The 13,323-nt window shown below is 43.0% G+C and overlaps 1 long non-coding RNA gene across 1 annotated transcript; it reads right to left on the bottom strand.

Annotated features, from left to right (window-relative positions):
• Positions 1-273: 273 nt before the first annotated feature.
• Positions 274-7,058, bottom strand: LOC125156567 (uncharacterized). Its single transcript, XR_007148672.1, has 3 exons — positions 6,783-7,058; positions 5,856-5,931; positions 274-563 (listed from the first exon to the last, which is right to left on the bottom strand). It is a non-coding gene; the product is annotated as an uncharacterized LOC125156567 (long non-coding RNA).
• Between the last annotated feature and the right edge of the window lie 6,265 nt (positions 7,059-13,323).

The raw sequence follows: 13,323 nt of genomic DNA, 5'->3' as shown, positions 1-13,323 counted from the left end.
CGGAGTCTGCTTTGGATTCTGTGTCTCCCTCTCTCTCTGCCCCTCCCTTGCTCGCGCTCTGTCTCTCTCTCAAAAATAAATGAAAACATAAAAAAAAAAAAAAGAAAGAAAATGTCAAATGCACAGAATTAGGATGGGCAAAAGCACTTATTCTTATGAATTTGAAGCTAACCTCACCAAGATGGTACCTACAAGGAGTGAGGATTTAAATAATGCTATCTGAAGTTTCCTACTGTTCCCTGGGCTCACTCCGCTGTTGTGGTAATGACTGCAAGACTGGGATGCCTTTTAGAAAAAACAGAGGGGCAGAGAACCTTCTGAGAAGCAATAGTGATTCCTTAGAATGCATGTTTGATATTTTAGCTCCTTTCAGCTTGAGTTTCTGGGGGGATGGAGTCTATTCCCGCCTTTTCTGATTACATTCCCTTGAGTATTCAAATAGGTTAAATGAGCACTGGCCACACCAAACACACCCGTCACCTCTGGAGCTGGTTCCAATTCATCCTCTCTGCAAAGATGAGTGGATGCATGTGGCCTTTACAACACCGGCCCACTGGAAAGATCTATGGGCAGAAGGGAAAACAGACATGAGACCATTACCTGGAATCAAAGCCAGTACCTTCTCGCCCAGCATCCTGGGAAGTGCCGTCTCAAAGAACTGTCTTTTTCCCCCAACAGGATACTTGCTCTACTTTATAAAAAGTAAGAGGATTTGCACACCTTCTCCTTTGATTGAGCTGTTTGTGTTGCTGTGAATTCTGGCCAGCGTCTCCTAGGGCTTAGCTGAGTGGTTTGGGTACAACGTCGCCGACTGTTCCAATTTAAGAAGCTCTCACGAGATTGCACCGAGACAAAGGGTCTGCCGAGAGGCGCAGCCCCGTAGCGCTCCGACGCTCTAATCTGAGTTCTGCTCTGCAAAGTCCTGTCTAATCCTCTTGTACCCTGCTGTGGCTAGCAGTCGAGGGAAAGGCAGCAAGGGCAAAAGCTGCGGGATACAGATTTAATTCAATCCAGCAAACGTTTACTAAGCACCTCTGGTGTGCCAGTCACTGGGCCAGGTTCCGGGGATAGGAAGATTAATAGGATAGGATTCCAGAACTCAAAGGGGTCACGGTTTACAGGCAGAGAGGCACAGCCACATGAATAATAAAGCAGAAGAGGGGAGCAGAGGAAACTCGTCACTGAAGGAATGACACGGATGAGTCTTAACTGATAAGGTGATGTTAAGGGGCAGAGAAGGGGCGGATGGGCATCCCAGGTAGAGGAAACCGCATAAGCAGAGTTAAGAAGGTATCAAAGTCCCTGGCATTAGGGGCAAAGGTCGAAAGGATTTTGTCTCAGAGAGAGGGGGGAGAAAAGGCCAGAAGTGTGGTCCGGGGCAGGGTTATTGATTCGTGTACTGCTGGAGACGGGATAGCAAAGATAAATCAACAAATCCCTGCCCCTGGGAAGCTTACCTTTGGGGGTGAAGACCAGATCATAAATACAAAGGATAGGCAGCTTGTTAGGTCTGCCCTAACAAAATACCACAAACTGGGTGATGGAGACAACAGAAATCTTTTGTCTCCCAGTTCTGGAGGCTAGAAGTTCAAGATCAAGGTGTTAGTTGGTCTGGCTCCTGCTCAGGGCCGTGAGGAAGAATCTGTTCTAGGCTCTTCCCTAGCGTCTGGTGCTCGGTTGGCTTGTAGCAGTATCATCCCAACCTCTGCCTCCATCCTCACAGGGAACGCCTGTGTCTCTGTGTCCTAATTTCCCCTTTGAATAAGGACACCGGCCCCATTGGCGTAGGGCCCACTTTGAAGACCCCAACTTAACTCAATCATCTGGGAAGACCCTTTTCCCCAAAAAGTTACATCCACAATCCCATATACTGGGGATTAGGACTTCAGCATCTTTTGGGGGGGGGCATAATTCAACCCATAACAGTATGTTAACTTGTAATAATAGCTTGGAGCAACATAAAGCAGTGTAACTGTGTTGGGGAAAGCATCTGTGCTCGAGGCAGTGTAGCGGGGAGGTTTGCAATTTTCTGTAAGGTGGCCCAGGTTATGACTCACTGCAGAGGCTACATTTCACACACACACACACACACACACACACACACACACACACACACTTTAGGTTCTATTTATTTCGAGAGAGAGAGAGAGAGTGCTAGCGGGAGAGGGACAGGGAGAGAGAGAATCCCAAGCAGGCTTTGTTATGTCAGCACAGAGCCCGACTTGGGGCTCAAACCCACAAACTGTGAGATCATGACCTGAGCCCAAATCAAGAGCTGGATGCTCAACCGACTTAGCCACCCAGGTGCCCCAAGAGGCTACATTTGGACAAAACTCAGGGAAATGAGGAAAGTGGGGCTCACAGATATCTGGGGGAAGAGCGTACTAGGCAGAGAAAGAAAACAGTGCGAAGGCATGTGTTAGGCATGATCTGTGGAGCGAGGAGGCCAATGAGGCTGGACCCGAGGGGGATGAAGGAACCAGAGGAGATGAGGTCAGTGACTGCGAGCTGCCGGGACATGCAGGGCCTTACGGCCATTGGAGGGACTTTGGCCTTGGAGCCACTGGGTAGTTTGGGGCAGAAGGCTGAGATGGTCTGATTAGGTTTTAAGAGGTTTGGGGGTTTGGTGTTGAGTATGGTCTGGGCGCAGGAGCCATGGTGGATGTGGGAAGACCAATTAGGAGGTGACTGTAAGAATTCAGGTGACAGACGGAGGTTGCTCGGACCTGGGTGCTGAGAAATTCGGAAATACTGAATTTGGGCTACATGTGGCTCATGAATGTGGAGCCAGAAGCTGAGGACAGAGATCTGAGCTCCCACTAACCTAGACCATGTCATTATTTCCCCAGGTTGTGGGCTGAGATATGCATTTGGACACTCCAAGGGTGTCTTTCGGTTTTCTATACACCGCAGCGGTTTAGCTCCTTTTCTTTCCTACCTGGAGTGTCTTCGAAGACACAGACATTCAAGGACAGGAAATCCTGTACTATGGACCCTCTCTTCTTAAAAGTAGAGAAGACACAGAAATAATTCAGTAGGATCCAGACATTCTAGCTTTGCATGTTTTGGGTCTGGTACAATCCAGAGCAGTGAGTGACTTTCTCCGCTGAGGAGGTGGGCTTTGCAAGACATGTACCCTAGAGGCATACTCTGCGGGGTAGCAAGATAAAGACAAATCACAGTTGCTTTGGGGTCGATATAACCTCACCCTTATCCATTTACCCAATTTAATTGTGTGCCAAGTTCCGCATCCTTTTTTTATCCCTTCCTTCTGTCACTGTCCTAGTTCAGGCTGAATCTCCTCTCTTTGTGCTTGTAGAATAGCTTCCTCAATGATCTTCGTACTGCTTATGTTTTTTCTTTTCTTTTTTTTCTCTTTTCTTTTTTCTTTTGTTTTAAATGTTTATTTTTGAGAGGGAAAGAGAGAGAGAGAGAGAGAGAGAGAGAGAAAAGGTGTGAGCGGGGGAAGGGCAGAGAGAGGCACACACACAGAAACAGAAGCAGGCTCCAGGCTCCGCGCTGTCAGCACACAGCCCGACGCGGGGCTCAAACCCACAGACCACAAGATCACGACCTGAGCTGAAGTCGGACGCTCAACTGACTACCCCGCTCAGGCGCCCCTCTCTTTCTTTCTTTCTAAACTAGTCTTAAAGTCATTTCCAGAATGTTTCTGCTAAAATGTAAAACTGATGACAGACATTATTCCCTGCTCGCTCTGGAAATCCTTTGATGCCCCATGCTGACTTGCCTTGTCCAGGCCCGCGAAGCTATTTCCAGTCTGGCCCAGACATGCCTTTACAGCATCCCCCTCCTCTGCTCTCGACCTCGGATTCCAGAGCTGTCCTTCCTGCACGAGTGCCTTTCTTGCCAACCTGCCCCTGTCTATCTGAAGAAGAAGACTTTGATCCAGAACAGTGATCGCGATTTTTGAGTCTACAGTGTTCACGCTAGTGAGATAGTCAAAAGAACATGGATTCCCGCAGCAGCAAGACCTGGATTAGAATCATGGCTTTGACAACGGCCATCTGCGTGACTCTGATCCGTCACATGGCCTCTCTGAGTCTCAGTTTCCTCATCGAGAGTAGAGACAGCAAGGCCACCCTGCAGAGCTGCGGTCGACATCGACACCACGTTGTTAAAATGACAGCTTAGCACCAGACTTGTAAGAGGCATTCAGGGAGTGGTGGACATTGTTATTAAACATCAGTTTGGAGTTCAGGAGAGACACCGTCTGGAGTCAGACTTTCAGGAGTCGGGCGTGTTGGTGGAAGTGGTGGGCAGTTTACAGTTTCCTGGGCAGATGGTTCAGAGAAAGAGGCAATGACCCGGGAAAGAGCATGCACGATGAGTTGATACTGGCTTTTAACCTAACACATATGCACACCTCACCAGTTTAAATTCAACTAATTCAGATTTTATGACATTGCAGGCAAAACTGGGTTGCAACTTACTTCTGTGCTATTTATGAGAAAATTAATAGGGAGAACATGATCCAGAGCTCCTAATGTGGGGATGCTTAACCTACTTAAATAAGTCAACTAAAGTTATGTCGGGATCAGTTTAGCAAGATTAGTTTTCGTAGAGACACTGTGCTTTAAGTGATTTAGAGATGTAAATTAGAATTTGGGAGCCAGAAAGGAGATAGAGATTATTAGCATATGGCCCTCATTTTACAAAAAGAGAAAAGAGAGGACTAGAAAGCTTAACTGACTTGTACAAGCCCACACAGAAAAAACAGAGGACTCAGGCCCCCTCCCTCCTGACTCCTGAATAGTGTTCCTTTGAATATGCTGGGTGTCACCTTTTGCATGTCAAGTGATCAGTGTTTTTCTAGGCCATACCTGGTTAGCCATTAGTGCTTTGTTTTGTTTGCAAAGTCTTGATGGTAATTAAGGAAGTGCTATTTCCAAATTATCGTGTAATTCAGACTTAGTATTAATTCATGCTGGTGTTCCTGGTGAGGTTCTGGAATTTGGCTGGTTTACTTGGGCAGAGTTGTAAAAGGGAAACCTGTACAAGGAGTAAAAGCCTGATGGCAGCTTTACTCTGAACAAATGTTCTTTATTTAAAAAAAAAAAAATCGGCCTCTACATACCCAATTTAACTCACTGGTCCTTAATTAGGACCATTGTGAGTTTAAGTTTGGCTTCACAGAGTAGATTTTCTGAATCCCAAAGTCTGGCTGGCTTAGCAACTTAGTCTCAGCAAAGATCAAAAGCATTTTATGAATAATCCAACACCCTCCACTCGTAATCTGATAGTAGAGAACCCTGGTCAACATATTTTTCAGGGTCACCCCTTGTTAGCCTTTATTACTGGCTGACATATGAGAATACACTCATTCATCTCAGAGACCTTCCGAGAAAAATGAGCTGACCGCAAGGCACGTGATCTTAAAGGGCGTTAAAGTTTATGTAGATCATCGTTGGCTATAAAACCTTTTCTTTTCTTTTCCTTTTTATTTTTTTGTCTCGAGTGGATAGTCCCTAGAATTCCTATTATCTGACTTCAAGAGAATCTGAAAAGAAAGGAATCCTGGGTGATTCGTTTTCAAAAGTATTTGTTTGACTTAAACTTTTGTACCCCCAGTACCACTGCCCGAGGCTGTCAAGACAAAATAAATCGGTGTGTTAATTACGCAAATAAACTCACGGTAGAAAGACAGCTACAACTAGAAGGAAGGACATAGATGGAGGGTGTAAGTATTATTCCGCCGTGGAGGAGTACAAACCAGGCTGGACTTACATACAGTAAGAAATGGGTAAGAATGGAAACTTCTTAGGTCTGTAAACCACCCAACCAGAGTTAACACTACAGACTTCTTTTTACCTAGGATGAAGCGAACTGTGACTCACCCTTTAACATCTGAGATATCCATGGTTTTGTCTTTTCTTCTTCTCCTCCTCTGCCTTCTTGGATTTAATAGTTATGCTGGGAATAAGAATATAGGCCAGGCTTGAAAATTAAGTTAAATGAAGTAATATATACTCTTTACCTTCATGTATATTTTATACATACTAAATGTGTATATATATATATTGTATATGTATATACACATATATATACATATATACACATATATACATATATATATTTAGTTTAGCTTAAATATTAAATTAAATGCTATATACTCTTTATCTTTTTTGGTCAGAAAGATAAAAAATGTATAAAGGACACTGGCATGAACCCTACTGAATCAACCATTTTTACAAACTGACCCAATCTTCAGTATGTGGGTTGGTGATTATGGGGTGTTCCAGACACTCTGTCCTCAGCTCTAAAGCTTAAACAACAAAACAAGTCCATGTTGCTTGCCAGTTAATAAAGGGATCCAAGGGCCTCCCACTGAAAGCTCTGGTCCTTTGCAGCAAAGGAGACATCATTGTCTTAGGATGTCAGGTTCTGTTTGGGGCCATGGCTTCCACCAGGCTTTGTCTCAAGTACCAGATCCTTCCTTTCACTCCCTTCCCCCTTCCTCCCTCCATCTGTTCCTTCCTTCCTTCCTTCCTTTCTTCTTTCCTTCCTTCTTTCCTTCTTTCCTTCTTTCCTTCCTTCCTTCCTTCCTTCCTTCCTTCCTTCCTTCCTTCCTTCCTGTTTTAACCACTTTTAAGTAAAAGATCCATGCAATAACTATATTCACTTTTCTGTACAACCACCATCGGTCTCCCGAACTTTTTCATTTTCCCAAACTGAAATTCTGTACTCATATAGTACCTTCATTTCCCCCTCCCCTCAGCCCCCAGTCTACTCTCTGCATTTACCAATTTGACCACTCAAGGTACCTCGTTATGGGTGGAACTCTATGGTTTTTGTCCTTCTGTGACTGGGTGATTTCACAGCGTAACGTCTCCAAGATTCATTCATGTTGTTGTAGTATCAGCACTTCCGTAGTGTATCAGTATTTCATCCCTTTTAAAGACCGATGAGATATTCCATCGTATGTATATACCACAGTTTGTTTACCTATTCATCTGCTGGTAGACAGTTGGATGGCTTCCACCTTTTAGCTTTTGTGACGAATGCTGTATGAGCATGCGTGTACAAATACCTGTTTGAGTCCCCTGCTTTCAATTCTTGTGTGTTTATAGTCAGAAGGAGAGTTGCTAGATCATATGACAATTTGTTTGTACTTACAAAGATTTTTTTTTAATTTTATGGATTTATTTTGAGAGAGAGAGAGAGAGAGAGAGAGAGAGAGAGAGAGAGAGGCAGGGAGAGAGAGAATCCACACTGTCAGCACAGAGCCCAATGCGGGGCTTAAACTCATGAACCATGAGGCCATGACCTGAGCCGAAACCAAGAGTCAGACGCTTGAGCGACTGCGCCACCCGGGTGCCCCTATTTGTACTTTTTTGAAGAACCACATCCCATTTTCCCTCTTGTGGCACCATTTTACAAATGTAAAATGTACCAGCAGTGCACAAGGGTTCCAATTTCTCCATCTTACCAACACTTGTCATTTTCTGTTTTGTTTTGTTTTTTGGTAACAGCCATCGCAATGGCTGTGAAATGGTATCTTATGGTTGTGATTTGCATTTCCCTAACGATTGGTGATGTTGAACATCTTTTCATGCGTTTAGTAGCCATTGTGTATTTTCTCCCATTGCCTGCTAACTTTTCACTCTGTGGGGAGTGTTTTTGAGGCATAAACGTTCTAAATTTGACTGAGTCCTACTTACCTGGGTTTTCTTTTATTGCCTGTACTTTTGATGTCACATCCCTGGTATAGCTTATTCTACAGAAGGAAAACAGGGCATGTGCTAGACTTTATCATGTCCATGAACATGGGCAATAGAGGAGACAAACCCAGCAAAACCTATTTGAAGGAAAAACTGGACCTGAGAGAGTAGCTGTAGATCTGAACCTCTTCATTTGAAGGCTTGAGGTTAGAGGGTCTAAAGAAGATTTTACAGAGAGCTTTTTGTTTTTCTTCTTTATTCAAAATCAGGTGACACATGTGTCGAGGAAAAGATACATGACAACAGGCTTTTTATTTTTTTTAGTGGAGACTTTAGTTGTGTATACATGTGGGGGGTGCTGAGTATTGGTGGAACTTTTTTGTTTTTAGTTTATCTATTTTGAGAGGGAGAGAGCAAGAAAGAGAGAGAGAGAGAGAGAGAGAGAGAGAGAGAGAGAGTGAGCAGGGGTTGGGGGAGGGGCAGAAAGAGAATCCCAAGCAGGCTCCACACCATCAGCACAGAGCCTGACTTGGGCTCAATCTCATGACCTGAGCCGAGATCAAGAGTTGGACGCTGAATGGACTGAGCCACCCAGGCACCCCTGGTGGAACTTTTCAAAGTAGGCTTGGGACAGCTGATGGAAGAAGTACTCGGGACACCATACTTCATTTGGGAATATCCAGGAGTGACGTTAGTTGGACACTGTAAACATTTCCGTTAATGGTAGAACACGAAAACATTAGAAGAATTCAGACCATCCAAATACTGGTAGCTACTACGTGTTCAGACTAGTAGGACCTCCAAATACATTAATGTTTATTATGGTACATTGCCTTTATAAGAAAGATCTAATATTTGCTATGCCTTTTAAAATAGCCACATGGATTACTGACTATGAACTCATATTGAGAATGCACTTGGATTGAAGTAAGGGAGATTTCTGAAGATAAGAGGAAAAACTGACTTGGCACAAATGTTAATTTACGTTAAGTGGCTTGTGGCAGAGCTGGGCACTCCAGATCACCCTCCCCTACTCATGGACAGCAGCTGTCCCTGGGAGCAGCTGATCTACTTTCCTCTGTTTACCTGGTGTGTTCGTTGCCGAGCTCTCATCCACGGAATGGCAGCGGAAGTGATGTAAGTCACTCTGGGCGTGTGGGCGTGTCTACTTCTTGCTCTTCTCTCCCTTATGTCGGCTAGAGGTGTGGGGGTTGATGAAGTCTGGCAGGACAGCAGCGTCCTAAGATGGGAGTAGCTTGAGTCCCTGAATCGCTGTGTGGAGGAAAGCTTCCCACCAGCTAGGAGTATCCGTCGAAGACTATGACTGAGCAAGAAATCAGTTTCAGCCTGGGTCAGACCGCTGAAGTTTTGGTGTCTATTTATTACAGCAGCTAATACAGGCTTTCAAAGGGAATGAAGATGCTTTTGCAATTTGATCTTAGAGTAGATTGTGACCTCTGAATTTGCACCGCAGGATGTTAATGCCCCGAATTCTTAGCCCGGCCTGCAAAGCACTGCTAGATTTGGCCTTGCCAATCTATTCGGCATATTTAGATGCCACGCTCGCTTTTCTGAATAGCAGCCACATCGGCCCTTCTTCAGCTTCTTCGCTATGGGAAGCTCTCTCCTGCTTCAGGATATCTGAACATGATGTTTTCTCTGCCTGCAATTCTGTTTTCCTTGTCTGGCTAGTTCTGATTCATGCTGCAGAACTCAGTTCAGAGGCTACTTCCTGGCGACCCTCAAAGTTCAGGTCCCCTGACGTATGTTGTTATTGCCTACTGTATTTTTCCTTCATAGCCCTCATCATACATTGTGATTCTGGCTTTGTGTAATGATTTGGTCAAATATATGCCCTCCCTCTACATTGTAAGACTCATAAAGGCAGTGTCCAGACTTGCTTTGCTCACCGTTGTATGCTCGGCTTGGCATAGGGTGGACTCCTTTTAAAAATTTTTTTAAGTTTTTTTTTTTTTTTTTGAGAGAGAGAGAGAGAGAGAGAGAGAGAGAGAGCACTCGAGTGAGCCGGGGAGGGGCAGAGGGAGAGGAAGAGAGAGAATCCCAAGCAGGGTCCACACCCAGTGGGGAGCCTGGTGGGGCTCAATCCCACGGCTATGAGATCATGACTAACCTGTGCCAAAATCAAGAGTTTGAGGCTCAACCAACTGAGCCACTCAGCCGCCCCCAGAGCAGACCCACAATAAATATTTTGTCAAATGAAATCATACATGTCTCTGACAACAATGCCTACCACTTATGGAAAGTCTGTGTGCTTGGCACTGTTAATAAAGGCTGTACCTATCTTAATTAACTCAACCCATCACTCCACAAAATTTTATTTTAATCCTAAGCATACAACACTTTATTCACATGTTATTCATAAGGCCAAGGGTTTTTCTTTTATTATGAGTCTATTGATTAAATCTCCCTTAGTCTTTTTGCACAAACCATACCTATTGCTTTATTTATGACATCTGAAATGTTCAGGATGTAACTACACCTGCAAAACATATTGAGTACAGAACACTTCTAGATTTTTACAAATTCGCCACACCATTTTTTTCCAATTATATCACCAATATCTATCTATCTATCTATCTATCTATCTATCTATCTATCTATCTTTTTACCAACTAATTTGACAGTATTTTAAAAAGTTACCTTTTACTTTTTGCCTTCATATTTTAATTGTCTTGTGATAAAAATTTTAATTGTCTTGTAATAAAGATTTTAATTGTCTTGCAACTAACTAAAATCAGCATAAATATATTTAAAAGCAAACACAGGTATATCTAGTAGGCGTAACTTGGTTGGAGGGGCATCATCTTGGCTTAGTGTAAAGGGCCTGTAAAGTGTGTGCTTTCAGCATGATTGAGCAGCAGTCAGCATGTTTTACGAAGAAAGAAGAGTCTTCATGAATCTGGAGAGTTGGTTAAATGGAGGCTGGCTAAGGGAGCTTCAGTGTAGTATTGCTACCCATGTTATAAAAGAGAAAATGGGGTCTCAGAGAGGCAAAGCAACTTTTGTAAGTTTACAAGTTAGTGAGTGGTGGAGAATTTCGGATGAAAATTCAGGTCCGTGTGATTCCAAAGCCAATGCTCTGAAGGCGTGAATCTCTTTCACTGCTGGGTAGTAAATCCTTCTGGTGGAAACCATGGCTAATTTGTCACACAGTTGTGGGTAAATAAAACAGCCACTTGATAGTTAATAAATTATTTAGGATTTTCTTGTGCAAGCAGGGGCCATTCTCTGACCTTTCTATAGCTGTAAGTTGTCATGTGGTGCAAGGATGGGTGTTATACCTTTCTGCTTGACTCTGATCTCGTGAAGGGTGTGTGTGTGTGTATTAATTTATAGCAATGCCTAAAGAACACTGAGTAATCAACAAATGTTTATTCACTGGACCAAAAAATTAATTCAAATGGAGATAAAAATCAGACTTTGAAGCAGGATTTCTCTACTCTCAATCTTCTGGCCTTCCTGGTGCTATTGGTCACCCATCAGTCTCTGCTGATCTTTACTCTTCTAAAAATTCATTCAGGAAGATTCTCATCATTACTTTTCATTTTTTTCAAAGAGATGTAGCATGCTCCAAAATGATACTTTTTGAGATGCATAAATAAAAGAGAAATCTATCGTACGATGTACAAGACAAACAAGATGTGTCTTGTTCTAAAATGAGCCATAGAATTCTGGCTCAACATGGGTGGCTGACCAAATTTATGTTTTCTCCTTTTAAAAACCCTATTAAAATGATCATAAAAGTCTTAAAGATATTAATCACAAAATCAAAAAGGGCAGGAGTTGATCGGTAGCAAAGGAAGGAGAGATTTTAGCAAATTTTGGGATGGCAGCAAGTGGGTGAAAGATTGCAGGGAAGAGTAAACTGCATTCTAGCATATGTAGGACTCTGTGGGAGTTTGGGATTCAGTTATGGCAATTTTGACGGACAGCAAGAATGATTCACTGGGCTGACACCAAGGGGGTTCCTTGAAAATCTGTCTAGAAAGATTCCATCTCCTCTCAAATGTGCATTCAAAACATGTGATGGTCAGTAATTTACCTCCAAACAACCCTAAACATGTTACGATAAACAAATTGAACAAATTGAGAGCCAGAGCAGCAAGAATGAGCATTTCTTCCCCAAAGCAGTTCTGGCATTGGAGGCCCTTTACACTAAGCCAGCTCTGTATCCACTCCCCCTTTCTCTTAAGAAGTAAAACATAAAGACTAAGAGATGAAAGATATGAATGAAAAGGAGAGACCTAGAAGATCAACCCAAAGTATCTGAGATTTTGACCAATAGGAATTTCAGAAGAGAGAACAGAAAAAATGGAAGACAGGAAATAATTCAAGAAATAAGAAAGAGGAATTCTCAGAGCTGAATAATACTAGTTGCCCGGAACACTGAATAGGAAAAAGAGTCATCTCAACTTAGTCCTATAGAGTTTCAGAAAATCTATAAAAGAAAACATCAAAAAATTTACAGAGAGGGACAGAGAAAAACAAACCAGAGGAGTTACCGAAGAACAGAAATCAGGCGACCATTTGACCCTCCCCTCAGCAGCTCAGGATGGCCAGCAAATAATGGTATATGCTTTCAAAATTATGAGGCAAATTATTTCAATCTCACGTTTTATACTCATCAAGGCTGTCAATCAAGACGGAGGATAGAATGCATTTTCATACATCTAAGGACTTAGAAAGTCTGTCTGTTACATACAGTTTTTTACGTATGTAACAGTTGCTTAGAGGGTATGGTCTAGCCAAGCTGGGATAAAACAGGAAGAAGAAAAGGACAGGAAGGAATAACAAAGTGAAGTTCTGGTGTTACAGTAAGGAGCAGATCTGGAGAGCATTAAGTTTAGACCGAGGGGCAAAAGTTCCATCTGGAACGATGGAATTCTTCCAAAAATTTGCGAAATCCTTGAGCTATTGGAACAGTAAGGATTCGATAAAGGCAAGTAATGCAAAGAAGAAACAGAAGCAGAAGAGCACGGAGAAGCAGGAGGAGGAGGAGGAGGAAGGAGAGGAGGGGGAGGAGGGGGAGGAAGAGGAGAGGGGAGGAGGAGGGGGAGGAGGAGGAGGAGATAGCCAAAAACTCAAGGAAAACAGAAAATTTAAATGCACTAATAATATACTACTTGGCTGCACAGTCAATGACACTACAAAGTCATAATACCACACATACTGTCTACTGATTTTCAGCTTTTAGAATCAACCAATATGCAAGGAAGACTTAATTACATTATTTTTAAAAAGTAAGCACTATCAAAATCAACAAGGAAAAGTTAAGGTGCTGAGCAGCTGAAGTTGCAAGGTAGGGTGGGGAGAAAAGGAGAAAGAACAGGGCCATTAAGAATCCATTTTTACCAAGTGAGAACTCAAGAAGTGCTTGTATATTCATATATTTAAGTTAAAAAGACAACCAACAGAAGGACTTATGATCATAATTTTACCTGACAGGATGGGAGAAGAAAGGTGGGAAGGAGATCAGGCAGCTATCTTGGTAGGAGGTCCACAGATGTCTACACTTGATGGATCAAACAATTGTGATCTATGCGCGTGCCTGTTATTTAGAGAACCACGCAACAGCTAGAAAAAGTAAACACAGAAAAGTTGACAGAGTTAATATAGCACACTG

This window comes from Prionailurus viverrinus, chromosome F2 (assembly GCF_022837055.1).
Source record: "Prionailurus viverrinus isolate Anna chromosome F2, UM_Priviv_1.0, whole genome shotgun sequence".
Lineage (NCBI taxonomy): Eukaryota > Metazoa > Chordata > Mammalia > Carnivora > Felidae > Prionailurus > Prionailurus viverrinus.
Note: the sequence above shows the minus strand (reverse complement) of the source record. Positions and strands in the feature narration are given on the sequence as shown.